General features: G+C 32.2%; 1 long non-coding RNA gene across 2 annotated transcripts; it reads right to left on the minus strand.

The window, feature by feature from the left end:
• On the minus strand, positions 1 to 4,371 carry LOC148615918 (uncharacterized). 2 transcript variants are annotated; one of them, XR_015922085.1, is made up of 4 exons: positions 4,308 to 4,371; positions 3,782 to 3,926; positions 2,613 to 2,704; positions 1 to 144 (listed from the first exon to the last, which is right to left on the minus strand). It is a non-coding gene; the product is annotated as an uncharacterized LOC148615918 (long non-coding RNA). The 2 variants fall into 2 exon arrangements; XR_015922084.1 differs by having other exon boundaries at positions 4,256 to 4,334.
• Positions 4,372 to 25,487: the final 21,116 nt, after the last annotated feature.

Raw genomic sequence — 25,487 nt, forward strand, 5'->3', positions numbered from 1 at the left:
TTTTCAAAAGTGCACAATTTAATAAAATTTATTTTTACCGCTAACGACGTAAGTCCTAAGCATCTGTAGAATGACACCACACGACTGCTGTGTTGGTTTGGTGTACAAATAGTCCTCACTCATGATCATTTTATCATCTAATCCCTATAAATTACATCAATAATTTGGTCCTATAGGCTCGGTAAATCAGATATGAATTAAGACATGATTTTAATTCAAAGGAAACCTGACACATAAATATCTTTTTACTAATATTTTACGAATGCAGCAAACACATTCTAACCAGGTAAGCGCTAAATAATGTTAAAAGGGTAATCAAGGGAACCAAGATTCTATCGGAAATTTAAAAAAATGTAATCCAGGAACAATGACCAGACATGAAAAACAAACACAACAAAGAACATATAATAACCGAAATAATACATATAAAGTAACGAAAGTAAATGAGCAACTCGGACTAAAAATCTGGTAGCATGTACCAGGTGCACCGGTAGGATAAACGTTCTCTTTTTCTGTTGAAACACCCGCCGAGTTGCATTAATTCAAGGTGGATCTTGAAAAAATCGACAGATCTTTTAGAGACAATTAGTTAAAGACTTTTATCACAATATAATAGCATTTTTCAACACTTTATACTTCTATTCTTCATACTCAGTTAAATTCCCGACTTAAAAACATTATACATCGTTGTTTTTCCAAAAGAGATGGTACACCAAGATACAAATATATAGTTCTTGGTACAGATTCCTCATACTTTGTAAGAAATAATTCCAAATCATCTTCCAAATATACAGAAGAATGCTGGAATTTTTTATCGACGACATATTTGTCCAGTGTGGTGGACGCGTTTTTCAACAAACAATCGGCTTTCCAATGGGACCAAATTGTGCTCCTCTACTTGCTGACCTATTCCTTCACTCTTATGAGGCTGATTTTTTAGCTGAACTGATCCGAAAGAAAGAATATCGTTTAGCTAGATCCTTTATCTCAGTTTCCGCTATGTAGATGACGTATTATCTTCAAACAATCCTAATTTTGGGAATTTGATACATCGCATCTACCCCCAAAGAACTTGAGATAAAGGATACTACAGACACTGTAAAAACAGCCTCATATCTTGACCTACACTTAGAAATCGGTGGTAAAGGAAAATTATTGACCAAACTTTAAGACAAACGTGATGACATTTCATTCAGAATTGTCAACTTTCCTTTCATCTGAGGCAACATCCCTTCAACACCTGCATATGGAGTGTTCATATCACAACTCATACGTTGTGCCAGAGCTTGCCGAAACTACGCAGATCTTTTGTATCGCGCTAGAAATCTAAAAATAGGCTTCTGGAACAGGGTTATGTTGCTACAAGATTGAAGTCATCAATACAGAAGTTTTATGGTCGTCATCATGAACTAATGGATCGTTACGTTGTATCCATCTGCACCATGAAATCTGATTTATTCAACATGTCATAGTTTTCCTTTCCTCTTTCGTCTACCCCGGACTTGACTTTTTATGAGCAACTCGGTGGGTGTTTCTAGAAAAGCAGACGACGCTTACCCTACAGTTGTATCTGGTCCATGCTCCAAGTTTTTAGTGGAGTCCGAGTTGCTCATTTGCTTTTGTTACTTTGTATGTATTTAGTTACTCTATGTTCTTTGTTGTGTATGCCTGTTTTCCATGTCTGGTTTTTGTCCCTGGATTACATTCTGTTGATTACCCTATAGCCTTTGTTTCCCTGATTACTCTCTAAAGTTCTTACGGAGTAGATGCAATGTATTAAATCCCCGGAACTAGGATTGTTTAACGAGAATGAGTTATACATATAGCGAAAACTAAGAATGAAGGATCTAACTAAACAATGTTCCTTTTTTGGATCAGATCAGCTATAAAGTCACCTCTTAAGAGTGACGGAATGAGTCAGCAAGTCGAGGAGCACAATGTGTTCCCATTGGAATGCAACCGTTTGTTGAAAAACGCGCCCACCACACTAGACAAATATGTTGTCAATTAAAATTCCAGCATTTTGTAAACATCTTCGGTATATTTGGAAGGTGATATGGAGAAAATAGCTGTGATGTCACTATGTTCTAACTAATAAGCATAAATGAAAGTGGAAGTGCTATATCATTGGTTCTCAATCTGTATTCAGGTATATTAAAATTAGAAAAAGGTGTCCGAAAAAAAATTTCATCTTCGGAATGAGTTTGTTTCTATAATGCAGGGTGATTCTATGACCTGTGCTCGATGAATAACTGAAAGTGCATAGACAACTGAAAATTCAAAATTCTGCATATGCTTGCTAAGTTGCTGAGTTGTCATATATGACAGTCAGTGGAAGTCTTCTGCATAAAGAAAAAGAAGTTCCAAAGAGATATTTAATTATTTGGTATTCCTAGACATGTACTTCGTCTTAGAAATATTTTTTCTCTCTCGTTAAAGTTTTAATCGGCAATATTTCAAATCTCAAATTTAACCCTATTTATACCAGTTTGAAACAAGCAGAAATTTAAGATATTTTTAAATAATGTTTTATTATATCAAGATAGATTATTAGCCCTTGCGAAGTATCTTTTTACATATATATGCAAACGAAAAAAAATATTTTAACTTACCTTCATTTTTTGTAATATCCAAATTTTATATCTTCTGTCTCCATTGTCGCTATCGGGGGCGTCTTCATTATCCAAAACATGTGCGGAAAGGACTAGGGGGAATATATAAATCGACCCAATTTATTTTATTATTTATATTTCTTGGCATTTTCACTATCAGATATTTGGATCAGATTGGGTGAAATTGATTTGTTTTTAAAGCATAGTTAAACATGCCCTATCAGTTATAAAAGTTACCATACAAATCACATACCCATGTCCGTAAACATCATACATATTATTATCTATCAGATATATTTCCCAGTTTTTCTCAAAGATGACCCTGAATGAATATACTTTAGTATTCTAATGTGAAAAATCATACGTCACCGAACTTGATTTTGAAATAATTGAGCCTTATTAATATTTTACTACATTTCTTATGAAATCTGTAGAAATTTTTAATATTTTGCAAACTTCTAAAAAAAAGCTGGTAGATAAAAATTTTAATAACTTTATAAAAAGATCACTTAACAGAACCATGATTCTAGCGAAATCAAAGGAATGTAACCCATGTAAGTCCAGACATTGGGAATAGACATATACACCAATGAATATCAAATAACTAAAAAAAAAACATTGTAAATGAGAAACTCGGACTCCACTACAAATGGAAGCATGGACTAGGTGCATCGGTAAGGAAAGCGTCCTCTGCTTTTCTAGAAACACTTGCTCATAAAACGTCAGGAGGAAAAGAAAACTATGTCACGTTGAACAAATCATTTATATGATTAACATTAAGATTCTAAACTATGACACGTTGAACAAATCGGAAAATATATATGTCTGTATAATTTTGCACTATTACAGAATAGTATGCTTCGTGTAATAGGTATGGTGATTTGTCGAATCAATGTAAATGGTAATTTTAATACAACATTAATTGTAACGAGGCATTTTCTTTAAACATGCAAAAAATCCGGTTTTAGACGATCTAAAATGCCTTTTTTTTTAAATTCAGTGAAAAATAGTTTAACTATAAAACATCGGGGTTTTTTATTTTAGAAAACAGTTTAAAATTTAGAAATTTTTCTTTCTGTTGATTAAGTTGTGAAGTTGTTGTACAGTGTAAAGGCGTTATTATCACTACATTGTAATAGAAGTTAATATTCTTTTAAATTGAAGGATACCAAAATCATCTTCACAAAAGTGTTCTTGCAATATCTTCTCTGTGCAATTGCAGGCAAATGTAACCGTTGTGATGATCGAGATAATGGCCAATCTTTGAATGAACATTCTGTTACAGTTCCATATATACTCATACATGTGATATATCTGTGTAATGTGACAATGTATTTATATGAAATCAAGATATTCGAGTGAAATGTTCGACAAGAAAATGAATCACCTTACTATACTAATAAGAAACTATTACTCTTTATCACTATTATTAGATTCTCAACATAATTGATCAGCGTAAAATATTTTCTTCTTATCACAAGCTCGTCGCCAAATGCTAATATAAGTGTGCCTTCTTAGATTCATGTAATGTTGTATAAGGGAAAAATAAGCACTAACTGTGCAGAAAACACACAGTTCTTACAGTATATTGTTAGTTTGATGAAAAAACCTAAACAATATATATTCGTTAACACCAATCTTACCGGAATTATGCTGACTGTTGTAAAGAAAATTAAAACACTACTGCAAATATACCTAAAAATACGGGATAATGCTCCTTTATTGTGCATTAGACACATTAATGTAAATATAAAGTAATATTGTTTAAGTATTTGACCTATTAAGTGTATCATATAAATATCAAACCGAAATAAGCCTCATGTTTTACGGTATTGCATAATGATAATCCACCAATTAAATCGAGGCAACATATGAGGAATGCATACTGAATTATTTAGTCATTGTTTTGTATCGAAGACAAAAATGTCGTACTTTTATTACCACAATATGCTGTCAAGGAATATTAATCTATAAAAAAATCATTTCTGTCATATTGAATAAAACTTACATAAAAGTAAAATATTCTTAGACAACTTTAAATGAGAACAATATCAGTACATTTCAATACACGTTAGTGTTTAAAGCATTTTATATTGTTAAATCAATGGGAATTTAACTTACCGGGGTCAACTATTAGCTGTATGTCATGGTTATGTATACACATTTTTACAACTGAAATGATTGTTTTTTACAGCATTTTTCAACTTTATTCAAGCAGAAAAAAAGTCATACACTGTATATAACTCTCTTGAATTAAAGGTTTCTGATTTTAACAATTTTACGACAATATTTTAGTAAGTAATTATAAAGGATATTGTATTCCTTTTTATTCATTTGAATGAAACAAAAAAAAGACATTTTTTTTACAGTTTCCTTTACGTTATTTTTATGTACTTTAAATCGATCATATTAATACATAAACAAGTCATTTGGCCATTGTTTATATTGTTTACATATTTCTATAATCATATTTGCACTAACATAACGACGAACAGCCATACATCACAACAATGGTCAGTTTATTCTAGTTTTAAGTTACTGGAATTCATCTTAGGGAAACAGATTAAGCCTACACAGTTTACTTTTTTTCTCGAGGAATCCAAACTAATAACAATTGAGCGTAATGATTCATTGGGTATTATGACATTCAAAGCTCTTCATGATTCAAAACAAAACTTGTTCATTTATGTAAGATATCGTTGAAGATATCATAAATATGTTGGTGATAAGCATAAACTGAAAGCATATCTCTGTCTGGGGAAAAATGTGAATACATTTGGTTTCAGGGTGATGTTTTAAATGTAATAGAGTTATTTATCAATCAGATAGCAACTAAAACATTGGAAATAATTAAGCTTAACTATACTCGGCGTCACATAAATAACATACTGTTAAAATTTGAATAAAAATATTATCTACGACTTTATTGACACATACCGTCGTTTAAATTGCCTTAAATGACTTGCTCATTCGTTTACCCAAACGGCTTCTCCCTTAACAAGTCGCTTATTAGCTTAAATCATGCGTAACAAATCCTTACGGGAAAATCCCATACTAATATCCGCCATGTTGGTTTCTACGGGACGATTTGTTTACAAACGAAGTTCGTACGTTCCCGTCGAACTCCGGTGACAATCGTCTGCTTGATCAACCTCTCGGTATTGTACGTTGTTCGCGTAAATAAATCCGAGATATCCGAAATAACGCCAAAATGCATTCTGGGTTTTTCGGTTTTTGGACAAACCATTTAAACGTACACAACATCTCCTAGCAACCCGATCACTGTAAACATTGCCGACTTTTTACAATGTAAATATTGGCACCGAGAATTAAAATCTGACCGGAATTTTAAGGAGAAGCCGTTTGGCTAAACGAATGAGCAAGTCATTTAAGACAATTTAAACGACGGTAGGTCTCAATAAAGTCGTAGAAAGTATGTTATTTATGTGACGCCGAGTATAAACGTCAGTAAGATAGAAAAACGTCAAGAATAAGGATGAAATCAAGGATACGACAAATATATGAAAGGGTATAAAACATTGATAATGATACTCGTGAATCTAAATTTAACTGATTAAAAAAAAGATTATTGAAAGAGTAATCAAGGGAACCAAGGTTATAGCGGTAATCAAAAGCATGTATTCCAGGGACAAAGACCAGACATGGAAAACAGATATACACAACAAAGAACACAAAGTAACTAATTTCAAACATACAAAGTAACAAAAGCAAATGAGCAACTCGGACTCCACTAAAGGGTAAGCGTCCTCCGCTTTTCTAGAAACACCCACCGAGGTGCTCATCAAAAATCAAGTCCGGGATAGACAAATGAGGAAAGGAAAACTATGACATGTTAAATAAATCAGTTTTCATGGTGCAGATGGATACACCATAACGATCCACGAGTTCATGATGACGACCATAAAACTTCTGTAGTGATGACTTCAATCTTGTAGCAACATAACCCTGTTTCGGCAAGCTCTGGCATAACATATGAGTTGTGATATGAACACTACATACGCAGGTGCTGAAGGGATGTTGCAACAGATGAAAGGAAAGTTGACAGTTCTGAATGAAAAGTCACTACGTTTGTCGTAAAGTGTGGTCAATAGTTTTCCTTTACCATCGATTTCTAAGTCTAGGTCAAGATATGAGGCTGCATTCACAGTGTCTGTTGTATCCTTTATCTCAAGTTCTTTGGGTAGATTCGATGTATCAAATCCCCGTAATTGGTTTGTTTAAAGATAATACGTCATCTATATAGCGGAAACATTAATATTTATACTCTATATGCTCTTATTCGATAGACAGTATATGTATTAATTGTGCAGTATATTTTAGCAGTATTGTCACGAGCTGGGTTCTATTTATGCATCGAAACAATCAGTAAAATAAAGGTAATTGTTGCATTTGATGATTGTGTAATTTAATTGACACAACTGGTATCTACAACGAGTTAGCATTCACTTCACGATCGGAAGAAAATAGCGCCAATAATGTGTCTGTACAATTATCCAAGATAACAAAAAGATCTGTTAGGACAATAAAGCAAAAATAACTATATCCATAGTTCTACATAGGTATTTATTACAAATCAATGTGATAACTTTTCATTATATAATATATGACTATTGTGTTACTGCACGAGAAGTACTAAAGTATCAACATTGTAATGAGTGCAAAGTAATAAATTAACCTCCATGAACCAAAGTAATAGAAGCCCTATAATTCATGGAATGTCAGGCGTGGCACAAACGACAGTAATTGGAATCGTAATTATATTTTGTCTACAGAAATCTCCAGCACGCTACATTGAAGTTTTTTCTAGTGTTCAACTTTCGTTCTTACTACAAATGAATCAAATCTCTTATCCGGCTGTGCAAACTAAAGACATTTGTATAATTGAGAGCGAATAAATATCGATCAACCAATTAGCCTTAACGAACAATACAAGCATGACCAGTTTTACAACAGTGTTTATTACCAACAATTGACTATTTGCCTATGTTGCAGATTTAACGGAAACTTGCAACGTCGGTTATTGTTATACTCATTGTCCATGTCAAAATATCAGTAACGTCGGCTTGGACGGAAATTTGATTGGAAAACAACTTCATCTTTCAAATCATCTTCCAAATATACAGAGGATTCATACAAACAACCTTTTTATAACTGGATCTGCAAAATGTACCACCATACCTCTTTCAAAACTTTAAACTTCCAAACTCACAACTGTCAAAGAGGGTCTTCTGTCCTACCACAACACTTGTTACTACCGTAGTGGTATTAATTCAATGTGGATCCTGAACAAATCGAAATCAAAAGATCTTTTGGAGACAATCAGTTCAAGACTATTATCTGAATATAATAGCATTAAAACCTATGATTTTTCAACACTGTATACTTCTATTCCCCTTACTCAGTTAAAATCCCGACTTAAAAACATTATACATCGTTGTTTTTTTCCAAAAGAGATGGTGCACCTAGATACAAATATATAGTTCTTGGTAGAGATTTCTCATACTTAGTAAGAAATAATACCAAATCATCTTCCAAATATACAGAGGAAGATGTTTACAAAATGCTGGAATTTCTAATCGACAACATATTTGTCCAGTGAGGTGGACGTGTTTTTCAACAAACGGTCGGCATTCCAATGGGACCAAATTGTGCTCCTCTATTTGCTGACCTATTCCTTCACTCTTATGAGGCTGACTTTATAGTTGATGTGATCAGAAAGAAAGAATATCGTTTTGCTAGATCCTTCAATATCAGTTTACGCTATGTAGATGACGTATTATCTTTAAACAAACCAAATGTCGGGGATTTGATACATCGCATCTACCCAAAAGAACTTTAGATAAAGGATACTACAGACAGTGTGAGGTCAGCCTCATATCTTGACCTACACTTAGATATCGATGGTAAAGGAAGACTATTGACCAAACTTTCACCCTGATGTCCATTCCTGCCGAATAGCCTAATCCATTTGGTAACCTGGGTACAGCACCTGCTTCTCTACCTTTTTTTTTAAACCTATGATTTTTTTAAAACCTGATTTTTCAACACTGTATACTTCTATTCAAAATCATCTTCCAAATATACAGAAGAAGATGTTTACAAAATGCTGGAATTTTTTATCGACAACATAAATGTCCAGTGTGGTGAACGTGTTTTTCAACAAACGGTCGGCATTTCAATGGGACCAAATTGTGCTCCTCTATTTGCTGACCTATTCCTTCACTCTTATAAGGCTGACTTTTTAGCTGATCCGAGAGAAAGAATATCGTTTAGCTAGATCCTTTCATCTCAGGTTCCGCTATATAGAGGGCGTATTATCTTTACACAATCCTAAACATGGGTATTTGATACATCCCATCTACCCCAAAGAACTTGAGATAAAAGATACTATAGACACTGTGAAGTCAGCCTCATATCTTGACCTATACTTAGAAATCGATGGTAAAGAAAAACTATTATATAACTATTATATAAACTTTACGACAAACGTGATGACTTTTCATTCAGAATTGTCAACTTTCCTTTTATATAAGGCAACATCCCTTCAGCACCTGCGTATGGAGTGTTCATATCACTACTCATACGTTATGCCAGAGCTTGCCGAAACTACGCAGACCTTTTGTATCGCGCTAATACTATAACAAATAGACTTCTGGAACAGGGTTATGTTGCTACAAGATTGAAATCATCACTACAGAAGTTTTATGGTCGTCATCATGAACTCGTGGATCGTTATGGTGTATCCATCTGCACCATGAAAACTGGTTTATTCAACGGGCCATAGTTTTCCTTTCCTCGTTTGTCTACCATGGACTTGACTTTTTATGAGCAGTTCGGCGGGTGTTTCTAGAGAAGCAGAGGACGCTTACCCTGCCGATGCATCTGGTCCATGCTCTCAGTTTTTAGTGGAGTACGAGTTGCTCATTTGCTTTTGTTACTTTGTATGTATGATTTTAGTTACTTTATGTTCTTTGTTGTGTATGTTAATATTCCATGTCTGGTCTTTGTCCCTGGATTACATTCTTTTGATTACCGCTATAACCTTGGTTCCCTTGATTACTCTTTCAATGATCTTTTTTTTTAATCAATTAAATTTAGATTCACGGGTATCATTATCAATGTTTAATACCTTTTCATATATTTGGCAACTTAACAACAAAAATAAAAATGTGTAGCCTTTTTTGGGGGTGTGCATATTACAGAATGTGCATGATTCTTAGAAATACTACTATTTAAAACTTTAATAATATATGAGAGCCACATTCAGATTTGCACTTCTCCTTTAACAAATGATCGACCGACATAAAACAATAAGAATTGAAAGCATCCCCCTCATTCTTCTATATCAATATTAAAGGAAACTTTTATTCACAACGATATGTACATGAACTGATATGAAACAGTCAAAAACATTTCGAACAGATTTTACATTTGACTAAAAACTTTCATGTACGTTTAAGTTACAAAAATCTTAAAAGATAGGGAAAATAGTATTTTGGTATATTCTTTAATTTATTCATTTCTTTTGAAGTAAATACCTTTCGATGAATATGGTTTTCGTCAATGGTTTGACTAAAATTTAGATGCGGTTCTTTCATCAATCATATTAACACAAAATTGATGTTGAGGAAACAACACAGCCTTTGGTCTACTGGAGAACCTGTTTTATTACAGTCATAAATTGCCAAAAAAAAACATTTTTTAATTAGCTTTTTTTTTAAATCAGAGAATAATATGTTTCCATTCTGTCCCATAAACAAAGATGAAAGTGGCAGATTCCAGAGCACATTTTATTTCACCTATAAATTGTTGCGAATTTAATGCATTTGTTAACGACAAGGCAAAGTATTTTTCAGCTTACTCCGGTAGATTCATGTAATAAAATCAGTTTTAAATCAATCACTGAAGCTTGTTGGGAAACTAAGCTATTCGGTTGGTTACTCGATGACGAAATTCGACTGTGATCCTAATTTGTTGAAAAATATAAAATTTACAGCATTATTTAATTTTCTTCTGGTTATAAGATGTTGTAAAAACAAGCATGTAACGACTAAATAAAGACCATTCTGTTCGTCACATTGAACGAAAGATGTAACTACAAACAGGTCGAGACCAAATATTAGACTAAACTGTGACATTATCATTATGCGTGATGGATTGTGTATAGGCCATGATGTATTACCATATTAATATTTATAATATATATTTAAAAAAAACTCCTTTGAAGTATATTGAAGTATTAAGACTTTGAAGAAGACTTGTTGATATTGCTCTTCATTTAAATATTGTAATTTGTTTATTGAATTTGTTTTGAAAACTCAAGATAAAATAGTAAATAATGTAAAATTATCAAATGATTGCAATTAACCTAAATGTATCTTTTTGTCGATGATTTTCGAAAATATCGTTTATTACATCATCACATTTCATAAAAGTTTTGAATAAAAAGGGCCTCACACACCAACAGTTTGTAGTCGCATTACTCGGTTTTCTCCTAAATGCTCATTAAAATGATCAAAAATGCAATTATAAGATTTCCGAAAACAAATGTTTCTTCTACTATCTTATTCTTTACAGTCAATTTGCTTGTTACTATGTGGGAGAATTGTGAACACCGCAACTTATGTAATGCTTGTATAGGTCAAAACTAGACTCAACTTTAAATTCATACTTCAGCTTTTCGAAGCATTGTATTAATAAGCTGTAGAACTTAATTTCTATATATTCTTGAAATAAGCATAAATTAAAAAAGTAATTCATCTGTTAGATTGACAGGTTTTTACAGTTGTCCGTCACTGAGTCTCTTTATTTTCTAATTTATTCGAAACTGTCTAAGGAAAATCGCTTTCATGATATTGGAAAATGTTTATCGAATAAAAAAAAAACACTTGTTTAAGAAAAAAACGTGTTTAGCCTGTCCATTGTTAAGCCGACCGAGGCAAAAGAAAGCGAGAAGAAAAAAATGCATTCCAGATTTTGTAAACATTTAGCTTGTATAACTAATGATAATAGTAATTATGTCAAATTAGTAAATTGTAGTTACTTTTATTTGTTTGAAATGATGCTCGTTTCAAATTATTTAGTTTACCGACTAACTTAAAAGTCCTCCAGTACTGTGAAATTAATACATGAATAAATAGTAAAGATAATACAGAATATCTACATATGTGCCTATTAACATTAGATGATATTACGGTTTTGCTTCCTTTTACATATTACAAGTAAAAACAAGTTCTTCAAAAACAAAACCATCCATAACAAAATTCATATTGACAAATGTTGCGGTAATTATAGTGATAATTTCCATTAAAATATGAGAAACATTCAACTTATTTTATCATTTCACTGATTAAACAAACACCATAGCTATTATTTATTTCATTCTGTATCAAGTCCCAAAGGACTAGCTTTAATAAGTACTGCTCTAGATAAAATAAAAGCTGTTCAAAGTTTTTAAAATCATCCCTAATTTAGTTGAATATTATTAACATAAATGGTCGCAAGAAAAACATCTCTCAAATGTACGTTAAATTCAATGAATTTGGAAAATAGAAAGAGGTAATCAATATATTTTTTTAAAAATGCTGGATTTTGATCTCGTACTTGATATTACAGCAATAAATCATGCTGTAAAAATTAATTTCTTGCCAAATTTCACCCGATGATTTCAAAGGAAAGAAATGTATGTGTAATTTCAAAGACCTCACACGATTGTAGTAAGATTTATAATTGTAATTGAGAACCTTAGTGAATGATATGACCTTGCTCCTTTCAATTGTTCCGATGCAGTGATGTCGATGTAGCTTCATCAATACAGCTATTGAGTGTGAAGTTCGATAGGTAGGTAGTCCAATAAGACGTTCAATCTAATTGAAGATATCTTGTCTCATCTGTGAGATAGAAACTTTTCGGTCAACCAAAATGTAATATCTACCGTACAGCTTCTGTAGTGAATTTTTCCTGATTTATAAGTTTATTTGACAATAATAGCGCTCTAAACAGAAAGTCCTTGTACAGGTCACAATAACGAAATAACTGTGAAATGTATACACAATAGGCTGTGGTATCTTGCCGCTAAGAAAGTAGACGTTTTATTTTTGGAAGTCAAATTATCATTTGTTTTTTTTTCTTTTTTAAGTTTCGATTTCAAACGTCCTGTTTTCTATTTGTACAAATTAAAAACTGTATCAGTAGTCTCCTCTTAAATTTAAAGTACATTTGGGTACATTAGATATAGTTAATCCTTGAAACTAGAATAATTAAGAGATTAATTCCTTGGTTAAGGCTATTTTAGGCTAGTGTAACGCCAACCCAGATTTTATACACCCGTCTACAGTCAGAATATGTTGGTCTTCAAGTGTCTGTGACATTATATCACTTTTTAGGAATTATTTTAGTAATTGTTATCGTTCTGTTTCCATGGAATGTACTATTGTTCATGTTGGTGGGCCTTACAAAGCTTATTCGAAGGTGTATTTACACTCGTTGGTGATCTTCTGGGCATCTGTAAAAGTATTATTTTGGATTTTGGTAATATACCGCTGGTGTATTTGTTGCGTTTCACGATATCTGTTCTTTTCTAAATAAATTAGTAAATAACTTGTAGTAATTATATATGTATGCAAATTCTGTCATGGTTTTAATATGCGGCTACTAAAACAAACAGTAATTAATGATAAGGAGAAACTGAAAGTTACTAAAAAAGACCTTCCTTTATTGCAAAAAAAGCTGTAAAATTAATTGTAGCGTTAAGATAATGTGTCAACTAATATCAATAGATGTTATCACATCTGATTAAAAAGGATTTCATTTTATCGTCTTTCAATAAGATGCTATACAAAGAAACCCTGTGTAAATTAATAACTGGGTTTCTTGTTAAACAACTGCGTTGAAGATATTTGTCTTCAGCAAATAACTTATTGCCCTACTTGTCACTTGTATAAGATCATGTAAATAAGGATTGTTGGTCTTGTCTTATTCTTAGGAAATAATTTTATTCTGGTTCAGCTTTACGATGTTAATGAAACTTTCATACTTCTAGTATCTAAAATCGAAATCATCTTGCTATTTTTTAATATGAAAAACAATGCTTCAGAAATCATTAAGTCACATAGAAAATGCCTTACTAATCACCCAAACTTTGACTTATGGTATTCATTCAGGCGCGTTGGAAATTTATTTGAATAAAAGAATCACGATACCAATTTTTGATTTTGTATTAAAACAATAAACATTTAGCACGATTCTGTGATGATCTTGTAAATGCTTTATTTTAGAATTTTCACAATCTATCACAGTTAAATTCAGATTTTTCTCCATTTTCCTTTTGTAAAATGTGCATATAGTTCAATCTTGGTTGTCACTTGGGAGATTATGTTTTCCGATATAACGAAGGCTTCATCCAAACTCATTGAAAGGAAACAAGAACATTCGTTGTTCAGTAACTTATATTTCTCGCTAAAATTTTCAATTTCATGATTCACAGAAAACGGATATTCCAGGAGCTATTTTGTTATAACTAAGACACAATCCGAGACAAATTTTTATTTTGCACAATGTTTAGATCTTTTTCATGCACAATGATTTGATATCTTTCTGCCAATCAAAACCAACGACTTGCCTGTTCTAAACTTACTAATGATTACGTTGCATTGGTTTAAAAAAGTAAAGATAAAAGAGAAATTAGAACTATTAAAAAAAGATGTGATTACTGCATTGGAAAACCACAAGCAAACCAATCTCATTTTACTATCCATTTGGGAAAACTTATTGGAAGTTTATCGGTATTAATCAGTCGTTTAGTCTGACCAAGTATTATATTTCTATAAACAATTGTCGACCTTCCTTTATAAATTTCAAATGGCTTATCTTTTTCGAAAACATGATCCCGTTACACAAGAAAACGACATAATGTCTTCACTAGTAAACATTTAACGGGAAAAACAGGAAAAGTGTGGTATCATAACATTAAAATACTCTGTATAAGGGTTTGATCTGCGTACTTAGCGTTATGTTTAGGGGTATATAGCTTACTTGAAGAAATTACGTTTATATTTTTTGACATTCTATTCGTTTCTCAAATATAACGTTATAATAGTAGTTTCGATGGTACCAATGTAGAAATTTCCCGCAATTTTCAACATCCTGATTTCATTACCTTTGATAAAAATATCACTTTGAAGTAGCATGTATGTAAATCGGTCCTAATTCCGTATTCCATATCAAAATAAAAAGAAACAGTTTAAATCAATTACCGAAAATATATCACTACAGTTCCAGCGTTCTTTCGAAATTTTGTAAGTTGGGAACGATCAAACTGATCGGAAAAGGCAACTCATATGCTAATCTTGAGATAAACACATAGAAAATTGAAGTCAATCAGTAAAAGCTTTTAAAAAATATACAGAAAAACATGAACCTTAAAAATAATTACAGAACCAATAGACCTAAATACTCTATGTTAATCTAACTCTCGGCGATTATAGTCTTGTTTAATTAGCTGTTACATAGCAGATGTTACATTTGTCATGAAATAAGAAATAATTACTGCATTTCCTATGGCTGCATAGATCTAATACATTAGGGGTCGCGTTAACTTAAGATATAAGCACATCTGTACTGAAAGAATTTGTAGGTTTGTAAATATTACAGCGAGGACGTTTGCGATGTCATGTTTTTTTTTATCTTGCGGGAGTTCCCTTGAGCTAACGTCATTAATAACCTCATTGTCCATTGTCCATACTGAATTGAAGATTTGTAGCGATGGAGGAGCTGGGAAACTTATTTCCCCTTACAACTCTGCCCTATCTTCTTGTTTGAAATTATTGATACTGTTGCGTTTTCCTATTTTTACATTCACCGATAGTAATTATAATGACATAAAAAAAAACGTAATGAAAAACATATTTTCCAATGTCAAAACTATACATGTCATGATATAGGAAGATACAGTGAATCTAGTTTGAGCAATACAAGGAATGTATTAACACTTAACACCATCCATAAAAAGCGACTGTGTCTAACACCTCTAAACATTAAGAAAGAATAATCAAGGGAACAAAGGATATCGCGGTAATCAAAAGAATGTAATCCAGGGACAAAGACAAGACATGGAAAACAGACATACACAACAAAGAACATAAAGTAACTAAGTAACATATCTACGAAATAACAAAAGCAAATTAACAACTCGGATTCTACTGAAAACTGGGAACATGGACCAGGTGCATCGGTAGGGTAAGCGTCCTCTGCTTTTCTAGAAACACCCGCCGAGTTGCTCATAAAAAGTCAAGTCCGGGGTAGATAAACGAGGAAAGGAAAACTATGAGACGTTGAACAAATCAGTTTTCAAGGCGCAGATGGATACACCATAACGATCCATTAGTTCACAATGACGACCATAAAACTTTTGTAGTGATGACTTCAATCTTGTAGTAACATAACCCTGTTCCAGAAGCCTATTTGTCAGATTCTAGCGCGATACAAAAAGTCTGCGTAGTTTCGGCAAGCTCTGGCATAACGTATGAGTAGTGATCTGAACACTCCATACGCAGGTGCTGAAGGGATGTTGCCACAGATAAAAGGAAAGTTGACAATTCTGAATGAAAAGTCATCACGTTTGTCGTAAAGTTTATATAATAGTTATATAATAGTTTTTCTTTACCATCGATTTCTAAGTATAGGTCAAGATATGAGGCTGACTTCAAAGTGTCCGTAATATCTTTTATCTCAAGTTCTTTGGGGTAGATGGGATGTATCAAATACCCATGTTTAGGATTGTTTAAAAATAATACGCCCTCTATATAGCGGAACCTGAGATAAAAGGATCTAGCTAAACGATATTCTTTCTCTCGGATCAGCTAAAAAGTCAGCCTTATAAGAGTGAAGGAATAGGTCAGCAAATAGAGGAGCACAATTTGGTCCCATTGAAATGCCGACCGTTTGTTGAAAAACACGTCCACCACACTGGACAATTATGTTGTCGATCAAAAATTCCAGCATTTTGTAAACATCTTCTTCTGTATATTTGGAAGATGATTTTGAATAGAAGTATACAGTGTTGAAAAATCATCGGTTTTAAAAAAAAAAATCATAGGTTTAAAAAAAAAAGTAGAGAAGCAGGTGCTGTACCCAGGTTACCAAATGGATTAGGCTATTCGGCAGGAATGGACATCATGGTGAATTTCAACACATTGTATTAGATAATGCGTTCACAAGTCCTAACCTGTGCCTTGATCTGTATGACAACACATACACAGCTGGAACTGTTCGCACACACAGAAGAGGGATGTCGCCATCTTTTAAAAATGCACGAGTTGCTAGAGGAGAATGGATAGCTCGGCAGAAAGACCCACTTCTTGCCAAGAAATACGACGATGTGTTCATTCACTGTGAATCACTATTAGCCTTTATTAATGGTACAGCCCTCCGAGATAACGATAATAGGTATTGTTAATATGTCAAAGAGACAACAGTACCACCGGGATGAACATGTCAGTTTGACTACTGTGACTTAACGCCAGATTTTCATCTTACAATCCTTAAGTGTCAACCTCTATAAGAATCAGGCAGTGTGAGAAAAATGATATGAAAAAAAAACTAAATATATCATTATGACATTCAATAATACTTTATTTACTTATTTTTTTCTTGTAATAATCCATGCAAATAAAATCTTTTTATTCACATAGGGAAAACAATGAAATACTCCTTGGTTCTTCAAATACATACATTTATAGTGTTTCTAGTGTGAACCTCCTTTGGATAAAACTTTATGAATGAGAAAATTAATGTTAAAGTGATAAAAACACTTTTTCTGCCTGACTGCTCCAACACATGGTCGTGCGGCTTTTTGCAAATAACTGGTTCCACTCCAAAAATTATTTACTATACTTACCAAGATATCGCTAAATAATAAAGAAATATTTGCATCACTGCAGTTAAAATTTTATTATCATATACCTATATTCATGATTACAGTTATGTGACATAACATTTGTGATAATGTGTGTTCTTTATCGTGAACTAAAGTTCCATTGATATCGATTCCCTTTCTATATTTTACCAAACTTTCACATTTATGCTTGAAGTAATATTAAAAGTAAAAGAAGTAAAAGAGTAATCAAAGGAACCAAGATTCAAGTGGAAATCAAACGAATGCAATCCATGGATACAGAATAGACAGGGGAAACAGACACAAAAAATAAAGAATATAAATAACCAAAATAATATATATAAAGAAACAAACGTAAATGAACAACTCGGACGAATACAGATAAAACAACAGTTGCCTGAAAAAATTGTGTGGGGAACATGAAAGTTGTTCTACGCCCTTATCATTAAAAATACACTTTTTAAAAGAACAAAACTCTTATATAATTTCTGCACCGTGACCTTAGTGAACTATATGCAATTTCCGTTTCCAAATAAGTTAAGATCTTTTATCTATCATAGTTTTCTTTTAAATAACTGGACTTCAACTTCCTCCGCGAAACGGTTGGTTTCTTTTTCTTTTTTTTTTTTTTTTTTTTTTTTTGTTTTACCTATTTTTAATTTGTGATTTGTTTACAAGTTTTAGAACTGCTTCCAATTACAAAAATGCAATCAAGTTTCACATTTGAAAGATCAAGCAAATTAAAATAAGTATTTTGTCTTTATGTTTGTCTGCAAAATATGGTAATACTGAAAATAATGATAAAATTTATATTTGTTAAGTGGTATTTATTGCCCATTAGAGCTATATGTATCAGAAGCAAAACGGTCTTGTGTTTGTGACGGTAGTTTTATACAGTTGTTTTGCATGCAATTCAGATAAAAACAAGGTAACATTGATTGAAACATACTTTTATATTGGTTTTTATGACCTTGATATAAAATTATAAATGACATTTTTTCTTATTATATCTCTGATAATCATATCGTGTTATAACTGCTGTGTGTAAATTGTATGGTGCATATAAATTGTCCTTTTTGACTCATAACATGATTGTTAAAACAATTACCGGTTAAAAACATATAATTTACCGAATAAGTAAAACAATATTTCACCATAAATTTTGCTGATCAGAGTCCAAAACTAAACTGTAGGTATTCATTACAATATACCTTTTTGAAATATAAATAATATTATTTCATTTAGCAAATAGGCTTTTATGTCTCTACTCCTTTTTTAAACATTCTTCTCATGTGGAAGAAATTTTTGTCTGTAATTGGCGGTTGATTCATAAGTATTGTAAAAACTTGGAAAAGTAATCTGACCTGAAAATGCCTGGTAAATAAAAAAGTTTTCTCTAAATGCCTATGTGAAACACATGTTAAATCGAAACCGGTAGATGCGAAAATTTATGTTTAGAGGAACATGTTTTAATTGTTTTGGTAGTATTGAAGATGGTAATCATGTGTTGTTGGAATGTCCATTATATGTAGATTTATGTTATAAAGATTAACTCATGCCTCTTGATTTATGAAAATTCATGAATACCAAAATGTTCAGTTATGATGACATTCAATTTTACCGCCAAAATCTGCACTTTTATTTAATAAAACAAAAATGTGTTTTACAAATTTAGTATTTTACTATTGCTATATGTATATAGTCTTTCAGAAATCAATAATTTTAGACTGTCTATGCGTTTGTTCATAAGGGGAGACTTTTGTGTTTGTTTTGTCTTGTCTTGTTTTGGCTAATTCGTTTCCTTATTTGTAAGCTCCAGTTAGCAACAGAATAGTCATGTATCATTTACAAATGAATTGACATTTCATTGCATTCAAAAACTTAGATTTGGTTGAATTAATATTGATATTAATAATTAATATAGTGAAGAAGATGTTTTAAAATCTAAATCATGTTTGCATTATGAAATATGAAAAAAGCAGGTTTGCATTACAAAATATGAAAAAAAAGAAAATACACAAATACCAACATGCACATTCGGTGTGGTGTACACGTTTTTCTAGGAATTCTGAAAGTCTCAATCTTAAAATTAATTGTAAACTAGAAATACAAATACCTAAACAAGATGCCATATCCAGCATTGAGATATTCTACGTAATGAAGTCTTAGTAGGTGAATACCCTCGAGGAACTATTGTCCCCAAGCAGAGCAACAATCCACTGATTTCTCAATACAAATAAAACTTTTATTGGTGTACAAAATATTTTTTCTCACGCAAGTCCTTGACCATAGGTATCCTCAAACGGTTGAAAGACAGACAATATTTTCCTTTTACAAAATAAATAGAATGATAGCAGAATCGAATCTGCTTCACCATTTAATTATACTCGTTTGGCTAAACGAATGAGCAAGTCATTTAAGACAATTTAAACGATGGTAGGTGTCAATAAAGTCGTAGAAAATATTTTTATTCAAATTTTAATAGTATATTATTTATGTGACGCCGAGTATAGGTAAATTTCGTTCATTATTGTGTATCAGTCAGCAAAGGTATGTGTTAAAGTAAATCACATTAACTTCAAATAAGAGTTCAAAGTCAGTTCAAGACCACTCGGATACCAATTTAGAGCTGACACATAAGTACACAATGAAATTATTATAAATCTAATTTTTGTAGTAGATTTTTAGATTAAAAATATTTTATTTAAAAAATCAATATATGATATGACGATATAATAATACAACACAATGATTCAGAAACAAGTTGAAGCTTATGCTAATCCGTCTCCTAATGAACAACAAACTATCTGAAGACAATAATACCATGCTCTTATATATGTATCTTTGATGCAACTATATATTGGATATGTAAGGATTGAATGAAGTATTAAAATGTATTAAAATTGAAGAGAGATAGATAGGAAACAGTAATCAAGGGAACCAAGTTTATAGTGATAATCAAAAGAATGTAATCCAGGGACAAAGATTAGACATGGAAAACAGACATATACAACAAAGAACATAAAGTAACTAAAATCATTCATACAAAGTAACAAAAGCAAATTAGCAACTCGAACTCCACTAAAGACTAGGAACATGGACCAGGTGCATCGGTAGGGTAAGCGTCGTCTGCTTTTCTAGAAACACCCACCGAGTTGCTCATAAAAAGTCAAGTCCGGGGTAGACAAAAGAATGAAAAAATATGACGCGTTGAACAAATCAGTTTTCATGGCGCAGATGGATACACCATAACGATCCATTAGTTCATGATGACGACCATAAAACTTTTGTATTGATGACTTTAATCTTGTAGCAACATAACCCTGGTCCAGAAGCCTATTTGTTAGAATTCTAGTGCGATACAAAATGTCTGCGTAGTTTCGGCATGATCTGGCATAACGAAAAGTCAAGATCGATGGCGGAGGAAAACTATTAACCAAACTTTACGACAAACGTGATGACTTTTCATTCAGAATTGTCAACTTTCCTTTCATCTGTTACAACATCCCTTCAGCACCTGTGTATGAAGTGTTCATATCAAAACTCATACGTTATGCCATAGGTTGCCTCACCTGGTCCATGCTCTCAGTTTTTTATGGAGTCGGAGTTGCTCATTTGCTTTTGTTACTTTGTATGTATGATTTTAGTTACTTTATGTTCTTTGATGTATATTTCTGTTTTCCATGTCTGGTCTTTGTCCCTGGATTGCAGTCTTTTGATTACCGCTATAACCTTGGTTCCCTTGAATACACTTAGAATCGGATCAGTTTTAAAGTCAACTGCATAAGAGAACTGGAATAGGTTAGCGAGTCGCAAAGCACAATTTGTTCCCATTTTGGATTGCCTACAATCTGTTGAAAAACACGTTCACCACACTGGATGCATATGTTTCGATAAAAAAATCAAGCATTTAGACAATACCTTCAGAGTATTTGGAAAATGATTTGGAATCGTTATATACAAATTATGAGAAATCTCTATCAAGTTCTACGTATTTGTATCCAGGTGTACCTTTTTTATGCAAGAACAACGATGTATAATGTTTTTGAGTGGGGATTTCAACTGAGTATGAGCAATAGTAGTTTGAAGGGTTGAAAAATCATAGGTCTTGATGGTATTCTATACTGATAACAAATTTGCATTGTTGGTTTCTATGAGATCTTTCTAATTTGTCAGGTTCCACATTGCACAAAGCAGATGACTCTTACCCTACCGGTGCACCTGGTCCATGCTCCCGGTTTTTAGTGGAGTTCAATTTCTTAACCTTCCAGACAGTGTGAATTGCTTATGTCAAACGTAGAAGATAGAAGAAAGAAATCATAAATACGATCTCAATTTTACAGAATAATATTTGCACTTAATTAATGCCTTACCTTTTCATTTATCAATTAGTTTAATTAGTTTATCGCTTTTATTGTATTTGAATGTCTGTTAAAATTAACATTAATTTACATGTTCTATATTGAAAACGTATAAAACGATTGTAAATAATGAAAACTTTAAGAGAGAAAAGTTGTAATATTTATGAAATTCTATATTTTAAGAGCGGGTAGACTGTGCGAATTTCTACACCCTCTTGTTTTCTTATACTGAACTGTTTTTAAAAACAAAAGCATCAATGACAGACGTGTACTTCGAAAAGGTAATATTGATGTATAGATTAATCAATGAATCGACGAACAAAGACGACAGATTTTTTCTACGTTTTTTTGAAGAATTTCAATTGTTAATGTTTTAAGTGAATTAAGTTAATAAGACGAGTATAAAATGAAGACATGTATCCAGCATATGTAGTGACTACTATTGATTTGACACGTTCGTTAACTGCATGTACCAAATTGCATTCAAACTTTGGCTACAAAAATAGTTACCAACAAAAGCCACCACATAGCAGTGTATTTAAAGCCGGTTGACACTTTCGTTTATGTAGCTTCATGAGATCTTAAATTGAAAATGGGAATATTGTATACATGGCTTTATCTTTGGTTCCCATTATTTGCAATAACCTCAATTACAATTACAATATGTGGGAACAGTTTTTGACTAATTGTTTATATTGTGCGCGTGATGCGCATAAAAGAAAATCAAACGTTACTATCACCATTAATGTTGATAATTTGATTATAAAAATAAATATTACGTAATACAAAGGACATACATAGGTTAATGATAATACTGCATGCAATGTTTGATAGTATGCCAAATTTAATGTTCCAATAACATTGATAGCTTACTTAACGCCATACACTTCATACGCCAACCCGGCATTAACAAGAAAATATAGCTGTACCGAGTTTGCATACCAAATATCTATGTTTATTTTACACTTTTGTTTTTAAATGAACGCTTTCTTAATCAAACAATCATTCGATAAAGACCATAGTTCTACATTCAAGATGTTAATTGATGAAAACATGACATGAAATTAGGCTTTTGTTTCAATAACACATTTTTTTTGTACATTTTACCAAAATTACGAAAAGTAGTAATATGAAGGTACAAACATGGAAATTCTTTAAATTAAACATTATTCTTTGTGTAGATACTAGTATTAAGTTGTATTTAAGTCTTCACTGAATACAGTATTCATTCTTAGAATACCAGAACATTTCTTTGGTAATTGATTCTCAGTCAACATCAAAATAATAATTGTGGAGGTGTTCATTTTATTATGTATTCGTCAGTCTATAATTCGCAAATCAACATGTACGACCAACACGTTTTCTACCAGAAGCTTAAAAATACGAATATTATATAAGCTAAGAAACGATGTATTGTCGAGACATGTCGTAATTTTCCTTAAATAAGGTGGTAGTCACTAATTTTGATCCACCAAAACAATTAAATAGCAACAACTACAAAGTACACAAAGCTTCACAAGTTTGTTCATAAAATAGTATAGATGTTGTTTATAGTACGTCCATCTGTGTTTTGTTTTTACTTTCAAATGAAACGGCATATTTTGTCAGAATGACGCTACATAAAAACAAAAGTATATATTATCTACATGGTTGCATGATTTGATTTTTGACAAATAAGACAACGAAGAAAGCATTTTATAATTGTAACAAAGAGATTCTTATTGCAAACAAATGTTTATTTACTGTAATATTTTATTAGTTCCTAATTTTGATTATCAAACAGAAGAAAAAACAGCAAAAATATGTGGTGTGTGTTCATTTAAACCTGAAATTTATATTAATCACAAATTACATGCGATATGCTTTTTAATTCCATTTCTTAAACGGAATCTAGGTTTCTTAAGGTTAAACCAACAGAATTATCAAACACAGAACCGAGATAGCCCTGACATTTCCTGAATTTTGCAATGTTAGAATAAATCATGCCTTTTTCAGAAACCAAAATGCATCTGCTTTCTAAATACGACCTGTAATAGCATTAGTCATTATTTAGTAGTTTCTACTCTCTTTGAGCTACTAAAAGACTAAAAATGGATTTCACCATATAAACGTTCTTTCAAAGTAGAGTAATGTTACGGAATTTAACGCATTATATCCTTATGCGTAATCTTTGGTAAAATATTTTTGTTAAAAAATCTTATTATCTCTTAATATAGTGATAAAGCATGGAAAGTGTTCTCTTCTACAGCAAGAGCACCACCTTTAACTTAACAAGGGAATTAAATGTCTCGTAACGAGGAAACGCACGATACATATTTCTAATCTTGTTTAGTTATTATTGCGTAATGGAAATTTATGTTCCACTATCAGTCCTGGGTTAGCCTTGACTGCTGATTGTCTGCTATCATAACGTTCATTGTCTGTTTTCAATTGATTTAGTTCTCCGGGTAGTGATGGCATTGGTATGATATTCTTGTTGCTTAAAATACTGAAGGTCTGTGTTGTGTTTTCCTTTTAATGAAATATTACACATTGTTCGTTGATATATAATACCAAAATGCAAATGTTATATTGATGTAGTCTCGTTGAGACCAAAACGGCTCAATTTTGTAAGGAATACTGCTGAAAATTTGTAAATGAAATTTATTCTTCTGTTTGTGTCGTTCCAGTCTGTTCTTATTGTAAAGCGGATTTCATAAAGTTCTTATTCCGTTGGGGCCAATCCTTCTTGATTTAAGTTAACGTCATGAATCAAACAAGCAAAACGTTTTTGTCAGAAAGCAAATTCTCATTCACATGTACTAATAGCCATTATTAGCAAGTAGTTAGTTATGGCTTTTCGGCACAGGGCATGCGAATGCATCAACCAAAATGTTGTTTTTTCCATAAGGCTAAAAACCACTAATTCCACTTTCCATAGGCTTCTATGCTAATTTCACAATATTCAATGGCTTCTCTGGACTTTACCTTAACTTTAACCTGCAGAGGACTATATATCAGCATGATTCTACATATGTCAGCTCACAATCCTCAGAATGGCATGTGGGGTTAGCAGACTTGCAGTGCAGTACTGGTCACCGGAAGTGAAGGGTCTATAAATAGCATGGGAAATCCCAGTGTTTTCACAAGATAGGGGTATATTTAAAAATCATTATGGAGATTAGGCTTCACATCACAAGAAGCAAAATGCACCTATAAAATGTACAGAAATGTTTTTCCTTTCAGAAACTGTTTCAATTTTTTAAATAAGATGAGAACTTTTTTCACAGCACTATGAGGAACAGGGGTAATTTCTGCGTAGGACTATTTTTGCGTACGTTCCAAATGCTCATTGGTTGAATTGGTGGTCTGTAACCTAAAGAGTCACTTTTTGTTTTAGAAAAAATAAATAACTATACAGGTATCTTCTTATACACATACTGAATGCATTTGCAAAGTTTCAGTGAAATGTGACAAGCACTTTTTTAAATATTTGATTTTTAAATATAGGGTAACCAAGTTGTGCGAGCAAAAAAGTGACAATATTCTACCATACTTAAATGCATTAAATATTTGCAAAGAACTTTTTCTGACTTTTCAAATAAAAAATATCAATCACGA

The sequence above is a fragment of the Perna viridis genome, chromosome 5 (assembly GCF_037379345.1).
Source record: "Perna viridis isolate PV_CMFRI_1.1 ecotype Kerala chromosome 5, ASM3737934v1, whole genome shotgun sequence".
Taxonomy (NCBI): Eukaryota; Metazoa; Mollusca; class Bivalvia; order Mytilida; family Mytilidae; genus Perna; species Perna viridis.